Source organism: Lycorma delicatula, chromosome 3, assembly GCF_047948215.1.
Source record: "Lycorma delicatula isolate Av1 chromosome 3, ASM4794821v1, whole genome shotgun sequence".
NCBI lineage: Eukaryota > Metazoa > Arthropoda > Insecta > Hemiptera > Fulgoridae > Lycorma > Lycorma delicatula.
Genome location: NC_134457.1, coordinates 8,408,302 through 8,435,805, shown reverse-complemented (window position 1 = coordinate 8,435,805; position 27,504 = coordinate 8,408,302).

Genomic DNA, 27,504 nt, shown 5'->3' with positions numbered 1-27,504 from the left:
AAAATCCCATTACATCTACATTCATATAGATACACTTAGACTGTCAGTCTTCAAAAATTAGAATTTAAAAAAATTATATTTTATTTACCGATGCCATTCACTCTCTTGATTTTTGCGGTTTAAAGGTCTATTAGAGATATTTATTTCAATAGGTTGACCTGATTTATTCCAATATTATTCTACAAGGTTAAAAAATTTATAGGTTATTAAAAAAAAAAGAAAAAAAAATTAAGAATACCTTGATGGCCTCTTGTCAATGTGGTAGGAAATGAAGTCAAAACAGAAATAAATATAGAAAAATACTTGTGCCCAATTTTAACTTTTTTGATCAACGGGTTTTCAAGATATGAGGCTAAAATACGAACTTCGCAAATATTTATATTATCGAATTTTGTTTTATTAAATAAAATGTTTAATTACGAAAAAAAGAATATCATTCATTAAAATCGGTTGATAAATACCTCAGATATATTTATTTACTTTTCTTGTGTACTTTGCTTCATTCTATTCACCTAACGAACAATAAGCAACCCTTCCCTACTGTCCAATGAGATGAAGAAGATATGTATGACATGTAAATTAGATGTAGTCTTCTACAGGCTCAGGCAGATCATTTCTAAGACGTGTGGTTAATTGAAACCCAGCTGTTAAAATACAACCCACCGGGTTGGTCTAGTGACAAACGGGTCTTCCCAAATCAGCTGATTTGGAAGTCCGAGAGTTTCAGTGTTCAAGTCCTAGTAAAGACAAGTTACTTTTATACGGATTTGAATACTAGATCGTGAATACCGCTGTTCTTTGGTAGTTGGGATTCAATTAACTACACTTTGCAGGAAAGGTCGAGCTGAGATTGTACATTTTGTACAAATTGTAATTTATTTCTTTTTTATAAATATTTCTTAGTTACAATTTTCCGTATCTATTAAAAATAGCTGAGAACACAGTTGAAGGACTTTCCCGCCCCTCGGCTTTTTTCTGATGCACGGCGTACATACACAACTTAATTTCAAATATTTATCATTTCATTTAAATATAATATTTTTTGTTTATTGAATTCAGTGATTCTAAATAATGCGCGCGTGCATACCGTATTTTATTCGCGCGGGTATGGCGGTACTAGTGGCCACTTTAGATGTTTTTTACACTTTAAATATTATTCATTTATTTAATTCTAACATTCACCTCTGACGTTACAACATAGCAGACGATAACAGTACTAGACCAATTCCGGTTCGTCTAGAGATGAACTCGTCTTCGCAAATCAGCTGATTTCGAAGTGGAGAGTTCTAGGGTTTAAATCCTACTAAAGACAGTTGCTTTTACACGGATTTGAATATTAGATCGTAGATACCGGTGTTATTTGGTGGTTTTACTAAACACACATCTCATTCTAGTAAAGGGAGTTACGGTATCATCGATCTAGTATTTAAATCCGTATAAAATTACGGATTTAAATACTAAATCGAGGATACCGGTGTTCTTTGGTGGTTGGGTTTCAATTAACCACACAACCCACAAATGGTCGAACTGAGACTGAACAAGACTATTTACATTAATACATGTCATCCTCATTCATCCTCTGAAGTAACACCTGAACGGTAATTCCCGGTGGCTAAACAGGAAAAAAATTATTAAAGTACACCGGTATCCACTATCTAGTATTCAAATCCATATAAAATCAACTAGTTTTTACTAGGATTCGAACCTTAGAACCTTTAACTTCGAAAATCAGGTGTTAGATAACTGGTTTGCGACGACAAATTAACCATTAGACCAGCCTGTTGGACAATTAAGATATAACCAAAATTGTTAAAGTAGTCAGCATAAATTATCAGTTGACAATTTTATGCCGGTTTTGCTAATTATCTTTAATTACATTTATGAAGAAAATCTCATATTTCAAATTATTAGATATATTTCAAAATAAATTTAATATCTATTTATCCATTTTTGTAGTTAATGTAAAATAAAATGCAAGTGTGTGTAATTTTATCCTTTTTTTTTAAATAAATGGCTAACTTAGGTTCGAATAAGTTACGTTTTTTTAAAAAATAAATTATATCATATATATACAAGTTATAAAGGAATCTCCATTGAAATTTCTCAAAAGTTATATACAAGTTCAATTATATTCAAGTACAAGTTATCTACAAGTTCTATATATAAGTTCTGAGGGTACAACGTAGTACTTACACAACGTAGTTTTAAAAACTACGTAGTTATGTGTGTAGTAAAAAATAATAACAATAACAGGAATCATAAATATAGCAGATTGATGAAACACAAAAGTAAAAAACAGAAATATTTATTTTTTGAGGGGAAGAAAAGATAACTTCCAGACTCTTACCGTACGGTTTAAAATTTCATTGTATTTTTTTTTACAATTGTAAAACTGTGAGAAAACAAATAACGCATAATTTTATATTACTTAAGCATATGTTTATATTGTACTGCATAATTTTTACACTATTTTAGGTTAATAAAAAATTTTATGATTTATTAAACTGTATTTTTTTTAATTAAAAAAAAAAAAATTAATTTTTAAAAGTGTACCTGGTAGCATTAAATTATGATTTAATTAACTGACAATATTATGATAATTAAATGTTTATTAATTTGCATAACATATTACGATAGACAAGTTGTTTAAACCACAGTACGAGGAATCAACAACAGTATCTGTGGAGAATATATGCTTCATCATTGTAGATACAACAGTATAATATTTGTATTCGTATGTGGGCATATAAATTTCAACATGTAAGTGTGTGTTTGTATTTGTGAATGCTTGAAATGCGCGGCACCTGTTGTGCGTTTCTTCAGTATACTGGGTGACCTCCACACCTGGTCAAGGACAAACAGGTATTTCGATTTTCTTCCCTTTATGAGGGTCCAACAAAAAAAAAACAAAAAAACATTATTTTATTTGATTACCTCCCTTCAACAAAAAAAATTTCAAAGGAAATTATGATAAATAAAATGTATACACGCGCACGCGCGCGAACACACACTCACATGAAAGCGCACACAAAATACTTATAAAAGAGCTGATAATGTCATAGAAATAGGCTTAATCAACTTATACTTTCTTAATTTATAAGAAATCTCAACATAATAAAAATTATTTTATGTATTTATTTTAAAATGTATCCTTCATTAGTATATTTTTTTGTAATTTTTACTTATAATTGGTTAAAATTTTTTTAGGAACCTTAAGAAAATGATATTATATATATATATATATATATATATATATACACGATTATATTATATTTACGTATGAAGGTAGAACGTAGTAGTTTTGAAAATCTGTTCTACAAGTAGTATAGTAGAAAACAAAAAGAATTACAAAAATAACAGATTGATGAAACACTTAGAAAAGAAAAAAAATGGAAACTGAAAATATAAACAGAAACATAGACGTAGGAAATGAAGGACTGATTAATGTCCAACACTCAGTGGGTGTAATCACACTGTATATTAATTATAAGATCCGGAGCATGTTACCGCTTAAGTTTTCTAACATCCTCATCATTGTCTAGGAGATTTATGGCCAAGCGGTTAACGCGTTCATTTAACCGAAATTCATATTTCAAACTGAAACGTTGTATTTCTTCCTTGACTTACCGTAGCCTCAGATATTCCTGGATTTCACTGGTTTTAGCAAATTACGGCACTTCATTTATACACCATGCTAGTTTGTTCTGAAACCGCTGTACGATTTAAATATTTGATTTGCTTGCCGTGCCCTACAGTTAGACGCCGTATATCTAAATTGGTTTCAAAATAACCGAGTATAAATGTAGCTTATTAGACCAAGATAACTTAGACCTCCTACCCAGCCACTTTGTACATTTCCTTGAACTTCATATTAAGTTCGTTTCTCTTCTCCCTCGCTTTAACTCTTCACGCTAAAAGATAATGCAGATGAAGAGCCAAATATCTTACACTTTCAGGGTGCGAGATTAAAATGCAATTAAAGTGAACTAGTGGCAGTCTCCTCTCCACATTGTGAATATCACATGGCTCGAGTTAATTAATTCTTGTATTCCATGTACCCAGCCACCTGCTGAATATTAAAATTTTATTCTTTAACCTGAAATATTTTAATTTTATTAACTTAATAAACCACAATTTTTACATAAGTACAGTTATATGAAAGCCAAAATAACGATAACGAAAAGCAATGTTATGGAAAACCAGTTTATTTATAAATTTACATAGATCCAATTAAAGGTAGTGAATATATTTACATAATCATAGCTCTAGCACATCGTAAAATAACGTTATTTAAAACTGAATAGATTTAAAAATGTGTATACAGTATGTGTATATATATATATATATATATATATATATATATATTAATGTTGATTTAAAATAGGAATTATAGAAACTAATATTCTGAAAGAAAAAGAATTTTCGTAAAACAGAAAGGTTATAAATAAAATAAAAACGAAAATATATCTATCGAACATAGAGCAAAATTTCTACGTTTTATAATTAATTATATTATAAATTTTTTTGAGATGATCAAATTAATTTCATTTTCAACAAAATGAAACCGTACTGTTTTGCTTTGGAAAGTCTTAATAAAACGATTAGCTTGTCGTAATTATTATTAAATATTTCTTGTGCTTAACTTTGATGTATAATATCTTCATCTCTTTGGGCATCTTCAAAAATTCAAAACGAATGTTTAAGATAAAAAATAGGCTGATAGATCACACTGTTTGCGGCCCATAAATATGAATCATGTTGACCGTTATTTAGAAAATTAAAATGCTAACCTACACAAAAATTTATATTTCTGAATATATAATTTTTCTCCCAAAAAAAATTATATTTAAAAAAATAACAATTTTTACCTCTATTAAACAGGAGAAGAGATCTATTATTCGTATAACTCAACACAAATTTCAGTTTACCAGAAAAGTCTTTATGCTTCTGTTGGTTTTTTTTAATAAAATATCGTACCATTTAAAAAAAAAAACACTAGATTATTTAAACTATAATTAAAGGATTATCTACTATAAAAGAAATTTTACTCTGATGATGAATATTAGTTTTCCGTCTAGATAGCGTTAGAGCTTTAGAAGGAAAAGTACAAATCCAAAAAATAAAAAAACCGGATGGAAATTTCCCGGATGTTAATGTTCGTATGTACGTGTGTGTGTTCGGTATCGCACTCTAAATCACCTTATATCTCCAGAACAACTGGACCGATTTTGACTATACTTTGTTAGATTATTTTTATGTATGGGGCATTGATACGATTCAATTTTTAACTCAAAAAGTCAAGGGGGTGAGACTGCAGAACAAGGTCACTCTCAGTATCTCGAGATTTCACTCAATTAAAACCATATTTATCTTAGGCATATTTGTTAACGATTAAAAAATAACAATATTGGAACATTGTACCCCTACCCCAAAAAATGCTGTAAACTATTGCTATGTTGTAACTTTATAGGTGAGCGGTAGAATTAAGTAAATGAATAATACTTAAGATGTAAAAAAAGTAACTCTGTCTTGCTGGGTCTCGTACTCGATATCCGGTCAAATAGTTGCGTTAAGCCTCGCGACTACATCAGTCTGCCGACCATGTACGCGAAATTTGTTCAATGTAGTTTTGAAATTAGATTAGTTTAGTTAGTACCGACCGTCGCCGCTAGTACCGCCACACCCGCTCGAATTAAATACATAGCGCGCGCTTTTGTTAGAATCGTTGAATTTAATAAACGAAAAATATTATGTTTTAATAAAATTATAAATATATTAAATTAAGTTGTGTGTGCGTAAGCCGTGCATCAGAAACAACCCAAAATTGTAGGACTTTACCGGAACAAGGCTTTAGTCCGCGTGACGCCTAAAACTACAATTGTGAGTTGTCAGCTTTTTAAATAATACTAATTAAAAACTTATAAAAAAACCCCCTGAACTTTTTACATTTCGTTCAACGAGTACATAAGTACATACTCATATAATTTTCATTAACGCCTTCTGAATTGGGATTTATATTTTAGTAATTTTACGCATTTTTATGTATTTTTTTTCAATACTTATATTTATAGTCGCATCAGCAATTAATGTAATTAGCGATTCATAAACATCTGTATTAATGCATCGGTTAACGTTTCGTCTTGAACAGACTCAGACTGACCATTTCTCTGACGTGTGGTTAATTGAAACTCAACCACCATAGAACACCAGTATCCACTGTCTAGTATCCAAATCTGCATAAATGCAACTGTCTTTATTAAGATTTTAACCTTAGAACTCTCGATTTTGAAATCAGTTGATTTGTAAAGACGATTTTACCACTAGGCTAACGCAGTGGGTTGTTCTATTAAGTAATTTATTTTAATATTTCATATATAACTTATATATATATTTCTTATAGCTTTAACCCACTTTTTTTTTTTTTAATTTTATAATTTTACTGGGAATTTTGTGCTGCTGTTCTAACTGAAGTTTTTTTGTATGGTTTTCCTTTATTCATCCAGGCAAACTACTAGTGCAGTTCCTTTTTTTATTACCTGTGGAATGGTATATTTATTCTTTCCTATTTTAATGTATGCTATGTCTTATTATGAATTCATCGAAAAAAATATTTATTTATTGGTATTGAAAATCTTTTATTCATTAAGATATTAATGAAAAAAATATATTATTTATAATTATTTTTAAAATTTACTTTCTTTTGTAATCATGTAGAGGGATTAAAAACGAATTTTTTAAATTAAAAGCCTGAAGCGTCTAATTGGTTTGATTTAAGCTTCATAAAATACTCAATTCAAAAAGTACACAATTTTAAAAGCGTATAAAACTTTATATTTTATATATTAATTACAGATTCGGTTGAGGTTTCGTTTAACAGCAATATACATCACGTTTTGACACACGTAGTTGATTAGTACCAAATTCGACCACAACGGTGTCACCAGCGCTGTTTGAAATGAATACATTTACTGGTACGGGACGTTCTCGCTGTGTGTTTTGGTTGCATTATTTGCAGTCAGCAACTGCAGACAGTATGATAGAAAGCGTCCTTGCTCACTATTTGGTAGTGACTCGACGACGCGTCTCTGAAGCTGCTGTGGAACAATTCAGAGAAAGCTTTGCACGTAGTCCAAAGAAATTAGCTCATACATGTGTTACGGAAAACTGGCATTTCACAAATGACTGTTTTTTCCCCCTACCACCCGGAACCAGACCCCTAATTAAGCATTAACACGGTTTCGGGAGGTGCCTTTGCTTCTAGTCGCGAGACGAGGGAAATGCCGGGCTCGGCCTCCATCACCCAGCAACCGGGACTCGGTCCTTTGTGCTTCACCTGTAACGGGGTCAGCGCCAGAGGGACGGCCCCGCCGGGACTCAGTCTTTTAGTTCAGGGGCTCGAGAGTCCCCGCACTTTATCACCACCGTCCACCCGTGTAAGCACGGGCGAACGGCAGTTCCGTACGGAGCTGTCTTTCACCTTGCTTCCCGATATTTCAGTTGTAGTAATCCCGACACAAACCCCGTCACAGTGTCGAAGTCCACCGAACTTCGTAACATCGTTCCAACGATGATCCCCACCTCGAGATGCCCAGTTACGGAAGTACAGTCGCAACGTTTCTCGTCCCACCGCGGGCACTGGAATATCACGTGTTCCGGCGTGTCTAACTCTCGACAGTAGGGGCAGAAGGGGTCTTCAGCTCTTCTTCGTTCACACAGGTATGAACGAATGACCCCATGGCCGGTCAGGAATTGTTTCAGCCAGAATCCCAGTAACAGCCAGAATCACAAATGACTGTTTGGCACGTATTACGTAAACGATTGAACATTTCTTATTTCTTTTTTCCTGTTTAGCCTCCAGGAATTACCGTTCAGGTACTACTTCAGAGGACGAATGAGGATGTCATGTATGAGTGTAAATGAAGTGTAGTCTTGTACAGTCTCAGTTAGACCATTCCTGAGATGTGTGGTTAATTGAAATCCAATCACCAAAGAACACCGGTATCCACGATCTAATATTCACATGCCTTTACTAGGTTTTGAACGGTTTAGAACTCTTGACTTCGAAATCAGCTGATTTGCGAAGACGCGTTGACCACTGGACCAACCTGGTGGGTTAAAGATTGCACTTGAAGCCGTACAAACTAACTGTGGTTCAACATATTACAGTTGACGGTAAAGTTGTTAGGCTGCAGTTTTGTGTGGAAATGATGGATAGAATTTCAGGCGACAAAACAATGTAATTTTTAGTGTTGATGTTTTACATCAGTGGTAAGGTGAATACCCATATCTGCCGAATACGGGGAAGCGAAAACCCTCATGAAACTTTGCAACACATTCCTGATAACTCTAAGGTCAATGTTTTTGTGCAGTAAGCAAATAAGGAGCACGGTTTTCTTCCAGGAGGCAACCATAAATGATAGAGTTTATTTGGACATGCTTCAAATTTTTTAATTCCTCAGTTAGACGATGATGAGCAAGATGGAAGCCATTACTATTAGCAAGACGGAGCAACCACCTCATTATCTCCTAGAAATCCGAGATTTTCTTGATACTCGATTTCGAGGTTGTATTATTCTTGAAGCTCCTATTGTATGGGCATCTCGCTCCCCAAATTTGAACCCGCTAGATTTTTTTCTTGTGAGGTTTCATTAAAGATCTCGTTTATATACCACCTTTGCCTGCTGATCTTGTTGAGCTAAAACTTCGAATTAACGCTAAATCTGCAGAGATAACGCCCGACTTGCTGACTACAGTCTGGAATGAAATCGACTTTACGTGTGGGATGCATAGTGCATTACAAATGGAAGCCATATCGAACCAAGTGAAAGTTGGGCGAGAAATTTCACGTGTTTCTCTATGAAATGAGACCTCAACCGAATCTGTAAGTTAATTCGATAGATTTTTATATGTTTTTAAAGTTGTGAAGTCCTCTTTTAATTACCTGTTATAATAAGGGAAATTAATAAAAATTAACTTTACCATTGTTGTCGAATTTTTTCCAGTCATTACGTAATCGATTTTATTTTAACTTTTCGTGTTTTTATATCACGCAATCATATTTTGTGCGTTCAGAAATTATTGAAAGGAATAGATATTGGAATTAAATTAGAAGTGCTAAATTATACTTGAAAAAAATTAGCATATTTATGAAACTATCTTTTGAACGCGTTTTAATTAATAAACAATACGGTCGATATAATTTAATTATATATATTTATTAAAATTCGTAACTTATTAGATATCGTTAGGATGATTAATATGATAGCAGCTGAATTAATTAATTTTGGTACTTCGAATTCCGGTTATGCAACAATTTTTTTTTTTGTTAGTTCAGTATATATGATCGTGAAGGGAAAGGAACCGGTTCTACCCTCATAACTGAAAGCTTAATATACCTTTTAAGTACATTGTAAGGTCGACACGACTCACATTAACGGAACCGGGCTGATAACCTATTGCCTAAAGAATAATGTGAACTAGATGTGTTACACAGAGGGAAGGTAGGAGAATGTACTCCATGAACGAAGTGTGACGCTTTCTGCTGTGACTGCGATCATCTGATCATCTGTCCCTGACGATTTTTAGGGGGAGTCAAGATCAAAGTCTCGGTGGGGTATCCCTTAGGGAACTCCTCATTTGAGGCATAAGGCACTCAAAAGACCGAGACCCGGCCCCTGGGGTAGGGATGAAGATTACGGCATTGCTGTAGCTGGAGTCTCCTCGCCGGGTATTAGAGGGAGGCATAAAGTAAAAGATCCAACCGACGGGCTGACCTGCCTTGCTGGATGTTCAGCTGGTAAGCGGGAAGGCTCGTTATATTTAAAGGACACTCACTTGAAGTGCGTTATACTTAACTGTGGGTCCGGCTAAGTAAAGGGGGTATAAACAAAAAAAAAAAGAATACTTGATATGACAAATATAAGTTGTGATCACACAAATTTTGACGTTATTATCTTTACAATTTCATGGTATTATGGTAACTTTTTCTTGGTTATAATAGTTTCGTTTTTCATATTTGTTTTCTTTTTTATAATATTATTGTTTCACTCGTGTTATTTTTATGTTAATTAGATGTTTTTATTAATTTGGAAACATATTACAATAGACAAGTTTTTTTATACGAACAGTATGTATGGAAAATATGCTTAATAGAATATATAATATTTGTATACTAATGTGGGCACATAAACTAAAACCTGTAAGTTTACCGTCGAACACATCTACTTCGGACGGAGCATTAGCATTCAAGTCCTAGTAAAGGCAGTTACTTTTATTCGGGTTTGAATACTAGATCGTGGATCCCGGTGTTCTTCGGTGGTTGGGTTTCAATTAACCACACATCTCAGGAATGGTCGAACTGGGACTGTACAAGACTATACTTGATTTACACTCATACATAGCATCCTCATTCATCCTCTGAAGTTATAACTTAAATTCCCGGAGGGTAAACAGGAAAAAGAAAGGACGGAGTATTGATTTTCTGTCACAAAATATAAACAGTATCCTACAAAAAATGTGTAATAAAATCATGTTTCCCTAATTCAGTATTTATTTGTTTTGAAGTAGGTTAAACTATACTCAAACCGATTGAGGAAGTTCTCAGATTAAAGCTATAGAAAAAAGTTAAATATACGACGAATCCATAATAAAATTACTATAAATAAAATAATATTATACAATCATTTTGTTAGAATATACTAATAAAATAAAGGCCTCTATAAACTCTTGAAGATCAATAACAATAAAATATACATTTTTTAAGAAATATTTTTCACGAAAAAATGTTCATATATGTTTCGGCAATGTATTCATTTATTAATAAATAAAAAAAAACGAAATCATTAAAAAAAAAAAAAAGGTTTGGTTATAAAATAGTAGTCAACTAATGAACCGAAAATTACGAGTACATATTTTTTTAATACAATCTCTATTATATTTGCGATTAATTTTAATTTAGAATCAGTTTTTTTTATTTCTTTGATACTTTTCTTGTTGCTACTGACTGATACGTAATCTATAATTCTATTTGTACTAATTCCAATTAAATATATGCATATCTGCAAATTAAAAGCTCTTTTTAAAAGTTTTGGTGTTTTTCTGGGCGGAAATAAAATGTTATGATATAAAAGTACCGCTATTTTTTTTTTTTTTATTTAACCCTTTCTACCTACTTTATAATTTTCAATTTGGAAGAAATATTACTCAAACATTTTTCATGAAATTTAAAGGTTTATTTAAATGTAGAATTGTGATGCATCGGCTTACACCTACATCGACGTACAACGTGGAGAGATAATCTACTGGAGAAGAAGAAACAGACTGACCAGACATTCAACCGAATTTTTGGCTTATAAGTAGGGGTTCTCAACTGTCTTTCTCTAACAAGGTTCTTCTGTATAAGACCCTGAAACAAATATGAAGATATGGGATTCAGCACTTGGGAAAGTCTAATGATAGCAATATTAAAGTGATCCAAAGGTTATAGAATAAGATATCGAGGAAAGTTACCCGACCGCTTTGGTTGGTCAGAAATACTGAAATACATGAATAACTGGGGGAACCTGTATGTTGGGAATGATTTTGACGGTTTCAGTTCTAAATACATGGTTAGGCTAAATAAAAATATAAATCCACTTGGTTTGCTGGAAATTAGAGATGGTTGTTGAAAATATTCTATTTTCATGTTTTTGTTTCTTCCGATACAATTTCTTGTCACAGTTTTTTAATTTGTTTTTTTTTTTACTATTGTTTTAATGCTATTACTGTTTGTTTATTATTATTATTTAGCCCTCTTTTCATTCGTTCGCTTATCTACATTTGTTTATCTTCTACTTAGTAAAAAACATCGCTTGCGAACTGAAAGTGTTGGACACATGTGGTCCATAGATTGGACAAATTATAGAACCCAGTGATGCTTTTAACGCAGTGTTTATTGGATCTTACTTGTTACCAAAAATGTATTTATTAACATGGACGTTTATGTTATATAATATTTTAGTGTTTATTTTCGTGGGGGGCGGGGGGTCACCATTGGACGGTCCTCTCTCATCTGATATTTTAACGTATTATTTACTTATAGTTTTTTCAGGAGAAACCGATTGTAAATTTTTGTTCTACAGCAAAAAAAAAATTATGTTGTAAATAATTTTTTGTAGTGGGCTCTGTATTTATGGAATTATGGTAAATAATACATCCTTTTGTCATTATTTGAGGATCTGTAATACCTTTTAGTACCTGAGTTAGACATGATTAAACAGATCAAACCTTTACATCGGTTCTTTATATAATATTCTTACGCTTTTTGGATTTGTACGTATTTGTCATTGTCGTATTTGTTTTTTCTTCCTTGCGTAAAATACAAGGAAGTATTGCAAAGGAAGTATTTGAAAAAATTTCGGTTTTAAGATTTCAGCGGAAATATCCATTTTGACCATCCCTGAATCCATTTTGACTAGTTTCGGCTTGATATTTGTACATACCTAAGTATGCGCGTATCTCACATAACTCAAAAAAGATTAGCCGTAGGATGTTGAAATTTTGGATATAGGACTGTTGCAACATGTACACCTCCCCTTTTGATTGGAATAAACAACCAAAAAACAGCCCAAATTCCTCAAAAATATGGATTTTGGAATTTTTCTTAACTGCAGAAATAAGCCCTCATTAAGACCTTTTCAACGATATAACATAAATGGTACTTATTTTTATTGCTTCCAGAGTTATAAGCAAATAAAATTTTAATTAATAAAATATTTAGATCTTATAGGAGAAAGACACATCAGCGAGAATCCGACTTCATTCCCTCTCACTTTTTTTTAACAATGTAATAAAAATTATATGTAATTTAATAGGCGTACAAGGAAGTCATGTACTCTCCACATCAAATTTTCTTTTATATCTGTTTAACATAATGTAAAAAAACTTCATGATTGGTTAATAAATAATGAATGATAAATCGAAAATACCCGTTAAAAGAAATGTTTACATGTTTAAACTAATTCCTAATATGTAAAGTAGTTGTTTTAACTAGTAGTGATAAAAAGATATAAAAGATATAGTGATTTTGATTAAAAATTACAAACTCATGTAAGAGATGAACTATGATCTGTGAACATCAGCATAAAAAAGACAAAATGTCACGGTCAAGATATAAAAAAAAATCTTGTAAATCCGTTCCCCTGAAATAAAAATAAAATAAATAAAAAAATCTTTTGGTTTTATAACTTAGAATGGAATTTCAGAAAGGATATAAAGATTGTTTACCGTCAATCGTTTTTTTTTCATTGTTAAGCCAAGGAAATATAACTCCTACTTTAAAAATGTTCGATGAACTTTTAAACTAACATTTTCTGATAAAATATAAAATTTATATAGACTATAAAAACTTTTGACATTGTTCTTTGTGATCGAATGTTTAAACGAATTCATATAATTTTAGTTGTATAATGAACTCATAATATAATATACTTTTATTTTTTTAAATCTGTCATTAATTTTTTTTTGTCAAAAAATGTGCGTTTGTTACAGAAAAATGATACTGCTGCTCTTTATCCTCTTCTTCTCTTTCAATACCCGGTATCCATGTGCTCACCTCCTTTAATTTTGTTGAATTATTTTAATAGTTAAAACTTTTTACATTCTCCCAGAAATCCAAAGTTACAAATCTTCGGCACAATACCCAGGTGTAGAAAAAAACTGGATTTTTCTTTTTTTTATATATTAATTGTTATTTTTCAATTATTTTCTTAAATTCATCAACTATTTAATATAAAAACGCATTTTATCGGGAGAAAAAATACGTATATTAATTTTTTTACTTTTTCTTTACATCTTTTTATATACATTGTTATATTTTTTAATGTATAGAAATTGATAATTTTAACTTTATAATCATCTAACATGTAGTTTGTACATTTAAAAAAATGCTTGAAAATTAAACTTACGGGATGTAAATTTTAAGAATAAAAGATTTAATAAAAATGAATTTATTTCGTATGAGAATTTCATCATAATCTACTTACAATTTTGAACTAATTACGGGCTGGTCTGTTTATTTTACAAATAAATTAATAACTTTTTTATCGAAATTCTGTTTACCATCTCCTAAATGATTATTCACTTAATTCATAAACTTTTTTTAAAAAAATACGTAATTTTGAATCAACATCTAAAAAAATAAAGCTTTTTTCGGATTTTAATGGATCAACCCTATTGATAATGATAATTTTTACTTCCTTGTACGAAGTAAAGGAAGTATTATGATTGTGAAAAATGTCGGTTATCAGATTTCACTAGAAATATCCATATTGACCATTCCTGAATCCATTTTGGCTAGTTTCGGTGTGACGTCTGTATGTATCTCGCATAGCTCAAATAAGAATAGCCGTAGGATGTTAACATTTTTTATTTAGGACTGTTGTAACATCTAGTTTTCCACCCCCCCCCCCTTTAATTGTAATCGACTGAACCAAAAGTGCCCAAAAAGCGCAAAATCCAAAAACGTTTGGATTTTTTACTTTTTCTTAACTGCAGTAATAAGCCTTCATTGAGAGCTTTTCAACGATTATGTGGTACTTATTTTCCCTGGTTCCAGAGTTATAGCCAAATAAAAGTTTAATTAATGAAATATTTGGATCTTACAAGAGGAAGGCACATCGGTTCAAATCCGATCTCAACTCCTTTTTTTTAAGTGTTTTTATTTTTTTTTATTTTAATATATTGATTTATTAATTTCTGATTGTAAAAAAGCTTTTACAATAAATAATAATTCAATAATAACAATTAAAAAAAATATGAAAACGGATCAGAAGTTATTAATGAAATAAAATTTTATGTACTTTTAATTTTTTAAAAATGTGTATATGTAATTTAACAGGCGTACAAGGAAGTCATGTAATGTCCACATCAATTTTTTTTTATAATTATATAATATATCTTATAAATATAAATTTATTGTAAAATAGTTTAACTATTGTTTTTATTTAATTTATTTTTTCTAATGTATACGTTGCAATTTCTTTAAGTAATGAAAAATAAGTGTTATGTATGACAGTAAATGAGGGATAGTGTTGTACAGACTCTAGCCGAACATTTCTGAGATGTGTGGTTAATTGAACCCCAACCACCAAAGTACAACGGTATCCACATCAAGTATTCAAGTCCATATAAACTCAACTAAGTTTTACTACGATTTGAATCTCAGAACCTTCAACTTTAAAAACCAGCTGTTAAACAGCTGATTTGCGACTAGTTAGCCGCTAACTAGACCAGCCCGGTGGGTGGGCTCTAGTTTGAATTATTTAAAGAAATTTATTCATTTATTCTCAAAACAACAATTAGTTTACGCCTAATTTTAGTACTGTATACCTTTGAATAGATGAATCTTGTAGCGAATAAAAAATACCAAGCATGACCGGAATTCGAAACCAGATTCTTCCAGATAAAAAACAGAGATGTTATCACTCCACCTTGAAGATCGGCGAAATGAACACAATTTTATTTTTATTTTAATATATGTTAAAATTATCCAGGAGTAACATTAATTTATGTCGTGAACAAAAAAATTCAGTACAGAATGGAACATCGATTATACAGTTAAATGGAAAATTAAAAAAAGTATATTACACGTATTGAACGTAAATCTAATTTTTAAGAGGAATCACATTTAAGAAAAAGAAATAATAATAAAAAAAAAGTATTTAGTAAAATTAAGGCGATACTTCAGAACTCAATGTACTACACGACTTACAAAAAAGTCAATTAAAAAGCATTTTTTTTTTTTGTCTTCAGTCATTTGACTGGTTTGGTGCAGCTCTCCAAGATTCCCTATCTAGTGCTAGTCGTTTCATTTCAGTATACCCTCTACATCCTACATCCCTAACAATTTGTTTTACATATTCTAAACGTGGGCTGCCTACACAATTTTTTCGTTCTACCTGTCCTTCCAATATTAAAGCGACTATTGCAGGATACCTTAGTATGTGGCCTATAAGTCGGTCTCTTCTTTTAACTATATTTTTTCCAAATTCTTCTTTCTTCATCTATTTGTCGCAAAACCTCTTCATTTGTCACTTTATCCACCCATCTGATTTTTAACATTCTCCTATAGCACCGCATTTCAAAAGCTTTTAATCTTTTCTTCTCAGATACCCCGATCGTCCAAGTTTCACTTCCACATAAAGCGACACTCCAAACATACACTTTCAAAAATCTTTTCCTGACATTTAAATTAATTTTTGATGTAAACAAATTATATTTCTTATTGAAGGCTCGTTTCGCTTGTGCTATTCGGTTTTTAAAAACCATGTAAAAACAAAAATCGATATAAATATATATCCAGTTGAATCAAAGCTCTTTGTTTAAACGATAATTGTGAAAAGACGAAGAAAACATTTCTTATCAATATTCCAAAATTTTTTTCATACAACATAAAAAAAAATATCAGTAAATATGTATAAAATTTTAATTGGATCTTATATAAAAAGCTCTAATTTTGTTATTTACGAATATTAAAAGTAACTAACTATGATCGTAGATGATAGTTTTCAGAATATTTATAAAGTATAACAGACCTTACATAAGTTTTCAACCGCTAATATAGAAAAATGAAATTTACCAAACGCTGCCATCTCAAAATGATCTATTTGTCGTAATTTGATCACGACACTCGAATAATAATAATAAAAAAAAAAACTTATAAAGGATAACTCAACATATTATAAGTGGAAAGAATAAGGTTGTGACACACATTTAGTGGGTATTGAAAAACAAAAAAATTGGCATAAAAACCATCAAGATATAAAAAGTCATATAAGGTGGCATTTTTCATTCCGAATTTCAAACGTTATTTATAATACCTTAAATGACTCCTCAATAGCGAAACGCTAGAAAAAAAATCTAGCAGATGTTGACCTGCGAGGTGGAGTGGTAACGTCTCGGCGTTTCATTCAGGAGTCCGGGACTCGAATTCCAGTCAGGTATGGCAGCTTTCATATGTTATAAAAATTCTGTATCCATATTCCCACTTACAAGCATTTCTGAAAGATTAAGGGGTGAATTAATTCATCGGGCAAAGTAAAAAACCGGATAGATTACATTTAACACTATAATTACATGAAATATATTGCAGGCCACTTTTGAAACTAGATGAGAAAACATTAACTAAATAATCATTTCTTGCTAGCGTAATCGATGTTTTTACTTCATAATTTTCGTAATTCATTGATATTTAAAAGGATGTGTTACAACGATTTATATTTAAAATTTGAGTTCGCCATAAGTGGATTTTTGGTACTTAAGGGTGTAATGGTCTCATATTGACAAAATAGATGATTTAAAGGTACGAATTGCGTTCATACTCATATATAAAAACTGTTCTGTGTATATATATATATATAGAATGATCATCACAAGAAGGCCACCACATTTAAAATAACAATTTCTATCTCAAACTGAAATAAAAACATCCGTTTCCACTTGAAATATTTATATAGACCACCATTGAAAAAAGGCTTCTGATTTCAAAAATGGTAATACCGTATTTTTAATGTAGGGAAAATGTATTTTTTTATGTTTAACCTCCGGAACCACCGTAAGGTATAATTCAGAGGATGATATGTATGAATGTAAATGAAGTGTAGTCTTGTACACCAAACAACACCGGAATCCATGAACTAGTATTCAAATCCGTATAAAAATTACCTTTACTAGGATTTGAACCCTGTTTGTAGGGAAAAATCTAGGGAAGGTTTAAATCTTCTCACAAAACTTATAGTTTTTGTGATTTCAATGGTGGCCATGTTGAGATTATCTCTGTATACTTATATTAGGACCGTTTAGCCAGAACGTGGGTTCTCAGAGCTCATGTCAGCTCAGGGGAATCCCGGAGCCAACGCAGGGTTTCTTCGGAGCTTTCCGGAGCCTACCCAATAACCACAGAGCTCATCTCGTTCGTCATTCCCAATTTACCAGAGAGACCGTCGCCTCGGACACCCGCAGAACTTGCTTTGGTCGCCATTGCCATTACCCAGAGGGCTCCACCTTCTAGACCACGGCACTGTACGTCATCCTCATGATTGTGAGAAAAATACTGATAAATAATAGGCTTTATAAAAACCTGAAAACGAAACTAAATTACCAAAAAAGAATAACACTAACTATAGCAACTAAGGTAAACACACTTTTGACAACAAAAAATTCATAACTTATTTCTTTGTCGTGGTGACAGAAATATAATAATGAAACAAAAGGATTAATCTATTTTTTCCTTAATGAATATCTATAATTTACAACTTCACCCTCCTTGGGGGTAAAAAAATAATGAATTTTTTAATATCTTAATCCTCAAGGGAACTAAGGCCTCGGTCGATGGCTTAAAACAGTCCCTCGGATAAGAAAAAATGTATGTATCCTGCACATTTGAAAGTAATTGATCGGTTGGTTATCTGTAATGCGATATAAAACAAACAGACAAACTTTATATATATATTCGTTTCCGAATTACCGTGATCTGTTAGATCGACAGTGTACCTGATGCGTGCAAAAGTTAGCCTTCAACCTAATAACAAATACCCTGTTTCAGTTTTGAAAATTAGATGATTATTAGCAGAGCTATTATAAGAGAACCCCATTGCACCTTATAAAACAGCGCTCCAGGGCACCTTGTTTTTTAACAGTTAATGGTGATGATTTGTCTAGCCTCCTACGAGGTGCTTGCATATCTCACCACTCTATACTCACATGCGGTCCCCACAGGAAACCCATTTTTGTTAAAAGAATTATTTTAATTTATTTAATATTTTATCATTCACTTCAAACCCAGTTTACGATGCACAGTGATAGAGACTCACCGTTCATTAATTCAACTTATTAAAATTTGTGCTTCAACCGGAAAATCTCCACTACTACGGTCATGTAGTGTATATATATCAAAGAAATAAACTAAAAAAAAAAAAAAATTGTTATATATATATATAAATAAAACTTTTTCTGATATTTTTCGATATGATCTGTATCTAAAAACATTGTCAATTATGCCAAGAAACATGGGTAAAAATTTGGTTACGATTGATCGAGTAGTTTTTTTGTTTATGCTGAACAAACAAAAATTCTCTTTATATAATAGTATATATATATATATATTTATAAAGTTCCGTAACATCAGGCTTACTTCCATTTACTGATCGGTGATAATGACTTTTTATGGAGTATAAAAAAAGCCATACCTGCCCGGGATTCGCACCCGGGACCTGGGAAAGGTCGAAAGATCGAGACGTTATCACTTCGGTACGGCATTAGGGGTATATATATATATATATATATGTGTGTGTGTGTGTGTGTGTGTGTGTGTGTATAATAATTTATTATAATAGTATTTTTCAGAAAATAAAAATTACGTTATTCTCATTTCATATAATAACATAAAAAAATTAATTATATTTTTTTATGTTTATTCACCAAGAAAATGCAATCGGGATACGTTTTAACGGAACTTACAGGTTAAATTTACTTTAGTTCTACTTGAATTTTAAAGATTCATTCGCTTGATATTTAATGGTTAAAAATGAAATTATATTTTACTCAAACCGGTTGTACAGTCTTGCACTTAGAATTATCAAGTACAATCCATTTTAAATATTAAAACTATGGACCCTCCTAATTGGCTTCATTAATTCAGTTATAATATAACTGATTAAAAAAATAAAATTGAAACAACTTAAACAAATTAAATAAGAAAAAAAACCATTTATTGCAACAATTCCTGTCCAGTAATTATTAAGAAAATGTAAGTTAATAATTAACTACAAATAAAGTTTGATAAAAATAACGAAATCACCGGATATGAATTGATCAATCAATACATAATATTATTAGTTCTATACGCCGGAGGTTGTAATTCTGTATATTTTTATAAATACTTATACTGAATATCAGTTTACTCAGATGCCGCAAGGCGTAAGAAATTAAAATAATAATAATATAAAAATATAGAAGTGCGAGGAAGAGTAGCAGTTTAATCAGAAAAGAACTAATTTGTTTTCGATAAAAATTCTCATTTACATATATTTTTCCATTATGTATAATTATATAAACATTGAATATGTTTATTAATTTTTATTTCTTTACTTTTATAATGTTCTTGTGTTGAAATTAAACGAACATATCCTAATCATTGCATGATTATTAGATATAAAACAGATACTGTAAATTAAACGTTTTAGATATAGACGTGTTAAAAAGTGCATAATAAGAATCGCTAGTAATTGACTGAGATTATCTTACAGATCGCATATCCTATTGAGTGTTAACGGGACCTGCTGTCGGTGGGATTATCTCTTCTGGCATCTTAAGTTGCATTCCGGTTTATAAGGGATTTAAACCCCGGATATGACGTCATGTCGCATAGGAAATAGAATAGAGGGCCCCGGTTCAGTGAACGAGTGCTACAACTTAGAGCGCTTAGGGCAGTACGACTTACACATTCCAGTCTCTCTTGACTTTTAACACATTCGAGCAGGATTTTACTAACCTAGAAATAATTTTTTTTCTAGCTATAACATTGTAAACTTTTTTTTTTTTTTATCTCTTTTGAATCGATCAGTATGTAAGCAGCAAAAGAAATTATACTATAAAGTGTCAGTTAAATATTACAGAATGGATTGATTTAATTAGAAAACCAACGGTGATTTTAAATTTAAATGTCAGATGTATTTTACAAACAAACGTTACCTCTTTAAAAGTATTAATGACAAATATAACATGCTGTTGTAGATATGCGTATAACTCGTATTCATGGGCATCGTTTTATAAAACAACTTCATTTATTTTTATTTAAAAAAAATTAACAAAGTAGTTAAAAAAAAAGCTTCAATGATATATTTATTTTATTATTTTCAGCTTTTTTTTTCAAATTTCATTTTGTAATTAATTTCCATTCAAAATTTTTGCCTTGTTATTCCTAACATTTTTTTTTTAACAGCAATCAGTTTCTGAACGCTTGACTACATTTTATAGAGATTATGTATTCCCGGAAGTAGTATAATTTAACCTAATTCTTTAAGTTTACATTTACTTTAATTTTCTAAACGATCTGATTATAAAAATTAAGAACATAAAAATTGTTAACAATATTAAATTTCATATCGGCCACGTAAAATGTAGAACTGAAAGTTTTATTTTTCTGTAATCCAATATTTTATTATCTTAACATGCCAAATTCAATCAAACATAAAATATATTTTACGTAGATAAATCTAATGAAGTGCATATTTAATTAAGCTAGACTACATACAGATTATATTTAAGATAACGTCATCCTATCCTATATTTTGAGTCGGTCAGTGAAAGTTATACGGTTTCTAAGCTTATAATGATGCGTTACCGTCTTCTTTTCGTTTTAAAACGATCGAGAGAAAAATGCACGCGGAATTTGTTATCGGATTAATTTTAGTTCTTTTTCAGAGTAAACGAAGCGTAGTCTTGTGCATACCCAGGACGGCCATTTCTGGAGCGTTTGGTTAATTGAACCTGAACCACCAAAGTACTAACCCACCGGATTAGTCTAGGGGTGAGCGCGTCTTCCCAAATCAACTGATTTAGAAGTCGAGAGTTCCAGCGTTTAAGTCCTAGTAAAGGCAATTACTTTTTTACGGATTTGAATACTAGATTGTGGATACCGGTGTTCTTTGGTGGTTGGGTTTCAATTAACCACACATCTCGGGAATGATCGAACTGAGACTCTGCAAGACTATACTTCATTTACTATCATACATATCATCCTCAATCATTCTCTGAAGTAATACCTGAACGGTAATTCCCGGAAGCTAAATAGGAAAATAAAAAACCACTAACGTACAACAGTATCCCCTTTGTACTCGATTCCCCCCCGAGGAACCCACGAGAACCCACCTCGTAGCGTGTCCGGTCGCTACACCACCCCCTCCGTTCCTAGCCAGCAGTGGCTTTAACGGAGGACTTCTTCTCGCCCTCAAACTGATTGTGCCACACAGCTTTCAGTCTAGGCCCCGCTGAGATGCCCCGAGGGACATCTACATCGGTAAAAGTTCACCCCGAGATAGATTTACGTGTTTATGCCTTCAGAATGAAGACAACGGACACCTGCAGCTACCACGTCGCCCTCAAGAACTAAGCTAGGAAACCTAACCGCGGAAAGAAGACCCCGCGCCTAGATCCTACTATAAAGAGCCACTTTCTGAATGTCTCAGATCCGCACTAATCCCCTTTGTACTATTCAAATCGGTATAAAAGCAACTAAGATTTGAACCTCAGAACCGTTGAAAATCAGCAGTTAAATAACTGATTTGCGACGACCAGCCAGATGGATACAAATATATATATATATATATATTTAAAAGAATTTATGTACTCTGCAAGTTTTTTAATGTAAAATTATATCGATCTAATAGTGATTTAGAAAAAAAATTCCAGGCACATATGCATAGCACATCTCTTACACTGGGTCTTAAGTTATTTCCTATCAAATATCAAAATTAATTTTGTTATAATCCACTGTTACTTTATAACAATAATGTAAAATTTATAATTTTTTGAAAAATTACTTACTAACTTTTGGATGAGGAAATGCACAAAGAAGCTAAGGGTACCGTTGGCATCAGGATAGTTTGCTTTATCACAATGTGACATTTTTGTCTTGAAAAAAAATTAGACGCAATAAGATCCTCAGTATTTGGAAATCAGTATTACATTGGCACATCAAAACAGGTCTCATATCCCAACTTTATATAACTCAAAATTCAGAATCGAGTACAATATATGAGCTAAACGTTTGCCCCGTGGCCAATTGCTGTATGTAGTGTATTGCTCATTGTATTGTACTACTCTGTTGTGTTTGTTTTTTATATACAAATGTCTCATGTTATTAGTAATCGAAGGAGTCATCTGGTTTAAGAATACAACAAACTCCGCAACCCCGTTCTGCCTAACCCAGCCAAGGTTCGGCTGTCAAAGTAATGGGCAAATATTCATCTCAACTAGGGTACTAGACGACACGAGCCTTGGCGAATGTCATAAACTTCACAAGAGTGGATTAATGGTAATTGTAAAGAGTTATATACCGTATTTTTTCTACGGCTGAGAAACTATTTATCCTGGAATTATAGAATGATAAAATATATTTTTTACGAAATATTTTTTTTAAATCTTCAAAAAATACATTAAACAATATATTTCTGTAACGGTAGGTTATTAGTCGGTCATAAGTTTTGTCTTTTCCTAATATCGATCGGTGTTAAATTTATTTCTTCCACAGAATCCGTGATAATTAATAAAAGGATAAACAGCATAATGTAGAAATTTAGTGCTGTACTTTTAAAATAACCTTCGCTTGGTAACTACTAAATCGGATTAAAATCAATAATATAAAAAAGCAGTTGATAAATAAAACAGTAATCGCTTCTGATTGTTCAAATGGTGTTAAAGAGTGGGATTTCAATCGGTTGGATAACTGTAACTTAATGAAAATTTCATAATGACCATCATTATGATACAGATTCCAATCGCGTAATTTAAACGTTATGTGACAGTAGAAAATATGTTAATAATATTTATATTTTAATTAAACATTGTATAAATTAAATTTATTTAAAATCTAGTACGTTAAAAAATACATTATTCATTAAAAATAAGATTCCATACAATTGCACAAGTAAAATTCATAAGGAAACTTAATAAATAAACCAAGAAAATCCAACATAAATTGTTAAACATGTTTGTTTTATCACAACAGGATCACAACATAGATAAATAAAGAAATGACAAATAAGTTATCATGAATATTTTAATAAAATAAACAAACAATGTTTATTATTTTCTTTATAGACTTAATTAGAATTTATCAATAAACTGAAGGATTTACATAGAAGAATAATTTAGTAAATTTTATTCAGAAAAAAAAACAATGTATAATCAACAGATAAAAATTAAATAAAATTACTCTGAAAGAATCTTAACAAATAACTTTTATTGAACGTAGTATAATAAAAAGAGGTAAAACAGTTATACTTTACGTTTAAGGTAACGGTAATTAATAAATAGTTTAGCCTTACTAACGTGCTGAGAATAAATAATTCTTGCTAAATTTAACAACATCTAATTTTTTATTGAGGGGGCGCAAACGAAGGTTTGCTATTATTCTCCGAAAGCAATGATTCTACAATAAATAAACTGATTCTATAATACATGCGCTAAATAAAAGAGATATATGAATAAAATAACAGAAAAATAAAAAATAAAATTAACAGAAAAACCGAAAAATAACAGAGAAGAAATAGGAAAAAATAAAGCCCAATATAAAATATTAAAAAAAAATTACGATAAATATTAAATAATCGAATATAGATATCCGGATTTAAGAAACAACAAGTAATTCGATAACATCCTCATATTTTCTCCTAGAATATCTCGGATGTTAGCCCATAATTTAAATTTATGGCGCAATACACTATGACACACGTAGTCCACAAGGATGTGGTGTATCGTTAGTTGGCAGTCGCAAAGAATACAAACGGGTGGATCGGCTGATGCGCACGGGTACCATTTGTCGGCTTGATATTATCGGGTCGAGACTTGATCTCCGTGTTAATTGGAAAAGCCGGGCCAAATGGTTGGTTGATCGTAGAAAGTTTTATTACATATTTGGCAAAAGAAAGGATAGATGAAGGGGTGTGATGTTCCTCTTGGACTTTCCTTCTTTGTGTTTATGTTTGGTTTTATTATTATTATTATTTTGTTGCTGTTTTTGTTTCTGTTTGATTATATATTTGTTTGTTTTTCGTTGGTTATGTTATGTTGCATTATTTGTTGTTATTTTTATGTTTTTTTAATGTTTTAGTGTTGAATTTTATGATTCGTCGTGTGTCGAACTCATTTTTACCTGTCGTGTAGGTAGAGTTCAGGTTCTTCGTTCTTAGAAAGTCATTCTTGTTTGAGACTTGGCTAGATCTGTTTTGTTTGAAGTTTATGTTAGTAGTACATCGATGGGAATGTCGCTTGTGGCATTCACATCGGTGGCATCCTAGCTGAGGCTTGACTCCTCTCTCTAGTGGACCAGACTGGAGTCTGTAAATTAGCCTAAGTCTGAGGTTTGAACTAAAATGAGTTCACTAAGGGAGCTAGGAGGAAACTCTGTTATTGCGAGCAACATTTCTGGTGGTATGTTGTTTCTATTGTCTCGATCCAAGCGACATTTACAAACTGGCTTTGTAAAATATCGAGCTAGGCGCGGGGTTCGTGCTTCCACGAATTCGGTTAGCTAGTTTAGAGGGCAACGATGCAGGATATTCAAGATGTCCGTTTGAGGCCTGCAGCAAAGGCAAAAGCTGAGTTAAAAATCAGCGATGTAAATGTCAGTGATGTTTAACTCACCGACATTTACAATACCGAGGCATTGTGGGATTGATGAAGCTTGACTGCTTCCGTTAAAGCCCTTCAAGGCTAGGATCTGTGGGGGGATGGTGTAGCGACCGGAAGCGTCACAAGGCGGGTGTCTTCCCCTACGGGGTTGGGATGAGGCTCGACTGAAAGATGTCATTACCGAGATACTAAAGATGATCTCCGATAAAGCCCATAATGGCTAGGTACGGAGAGGGTGGCGTGGAGACCGAAACTGTTACATGGAGGTCTCTTTCCCTCTGAGGTCAGGATGATTCATTAGCTGTCCATGTGTAAGATTAGTATGTCCTATTCGTTAACGGCAAATAATAACCTCCTCTTGACGGTTATTCTGAATTGAAGAGCTCCATGCCAGCACAGTATCCTTGAGGTTTTGGAAATTTTTATGTACTGTAGCACTCCTTGCCAACTTCCTCGAAGAGTTTGTTTAACACAATTAATGTAATCGGTAGTAGTAACACGATTAGTGAAAGACAGATGGTTACATGCGTCTTCAGCAACGGAATCTGCACTTTCATTACCCGGGATTCCCACGTAGTTAGGGATCCAACAGAAACTCACTTGTTTTGAGATGGTTCAACTTAGCGATTATATTATGAATTTCGTTAATTACAGGATGTTTAGAATACAAATAATCTAAAGCTCAGAGTGCACTACACGAATCGCTACAAATAAGGATGTAGCGGTATTCTGGGTTAATGATAATCAAAGCCTTATTGATGGTATACAGTTCAGCTTTGTATCCACTTGAAATACCACGTAGACCGAACATACAGGTTATGTCATTTACAACACAAGCGCATCTATCAGTATCATTCTGTTTCAACCCATCTATGTATACTTATGCTTCTGGGTTTGTCTTGGATAGAAATTGGTAAAATATTTGCTGAAAGAGAATAGTTGTTGATTTTTTTTTTATATTGTGAGGTAATAATTCAAATTTAAAGGGTCGAGTGTGTATGGAATATATTAACAGAGATAGGTTGGAAAAATAGAAGGTAAGTCAAAATTTAAATGGTACAGTAAACGCCGGGTACGATTGCACATTGGTGTTGTATAAGGTTGATAGTCTTCATATCGTTGTAAATAAGTGTTTGCAAGGACTGCTTTGAAAATCAGGTTATTTGGTTGCTCTATAAGACGGGAGAAACTTCTGATCTGATGTTTTCATTTTTGATTTTTAATCGACACCGTTTTCTGTAGGATCATGATAGATAGATTCACTTATTGGCTTTTTTCTTTTGTTTCCAATACTTTTTCAATTTTCTTAAACGTTCTTCTTGCCGTTCTTCTTTATCCATTCTGTTCTTTTTCTTTTCTTCTACAACCTTTACATATTCTGAGCTTTTATCTCAACGCGTGTTTCTGTTATTTTTTCTATGTCAAAAATTCCCATGATTAGCATTTTTTAGTCTATTCTCGTAAAGTGTCCGTAGAAGGCAAGTCTGTAATTTCCTAATAGTGTCTAATAATTTCTTTACTTTCGGTTCATCGTTTTTTCGTAGTTTCCAACCATTTTCTACTTTTTTGGGTTCTAATATTTTCCCAGTATTTTCCTTTCTATTTTTGACCATGTATACTACCTCAGGACTCGCCACTGTTGTGTAATGTCTCAGTTTCTCCACTCTTGAAATTCGTTTCTTGTTTTATATATATATATATATATATATATATATATATATATATATATATGTGTGTGTGTGTGTGTGTATATGAGTGTGTGTGTGTGTGTGTGTGTATGTGTGTGTAATCTTGGTAATTGCAAAAGCTTTTGTGAGTTTTGTGATTCTGGTTTTATTTTCTTCTTTACCTAGTCCATTCAGCTGTACTACTTCTCCAAGTTACCTGAAGCTGTCTGCTCTTTTGATTTTACCGTACTTGTGCAAAGGTGTTTGAGTGCAATTTTTAAGTGTTATGAACTCGATTTTTTTAGATATTCTTAGGTCATTTCCTTCAATATGTTGATCTGTTCTTGGGCTGTAAAATATATCAAATAATTTTTACTTCCCTATACGAAGTAAACGAAGTATTGTGATCACGAAAAATTTCGGATACAGATTTCAACGAAAATATCCA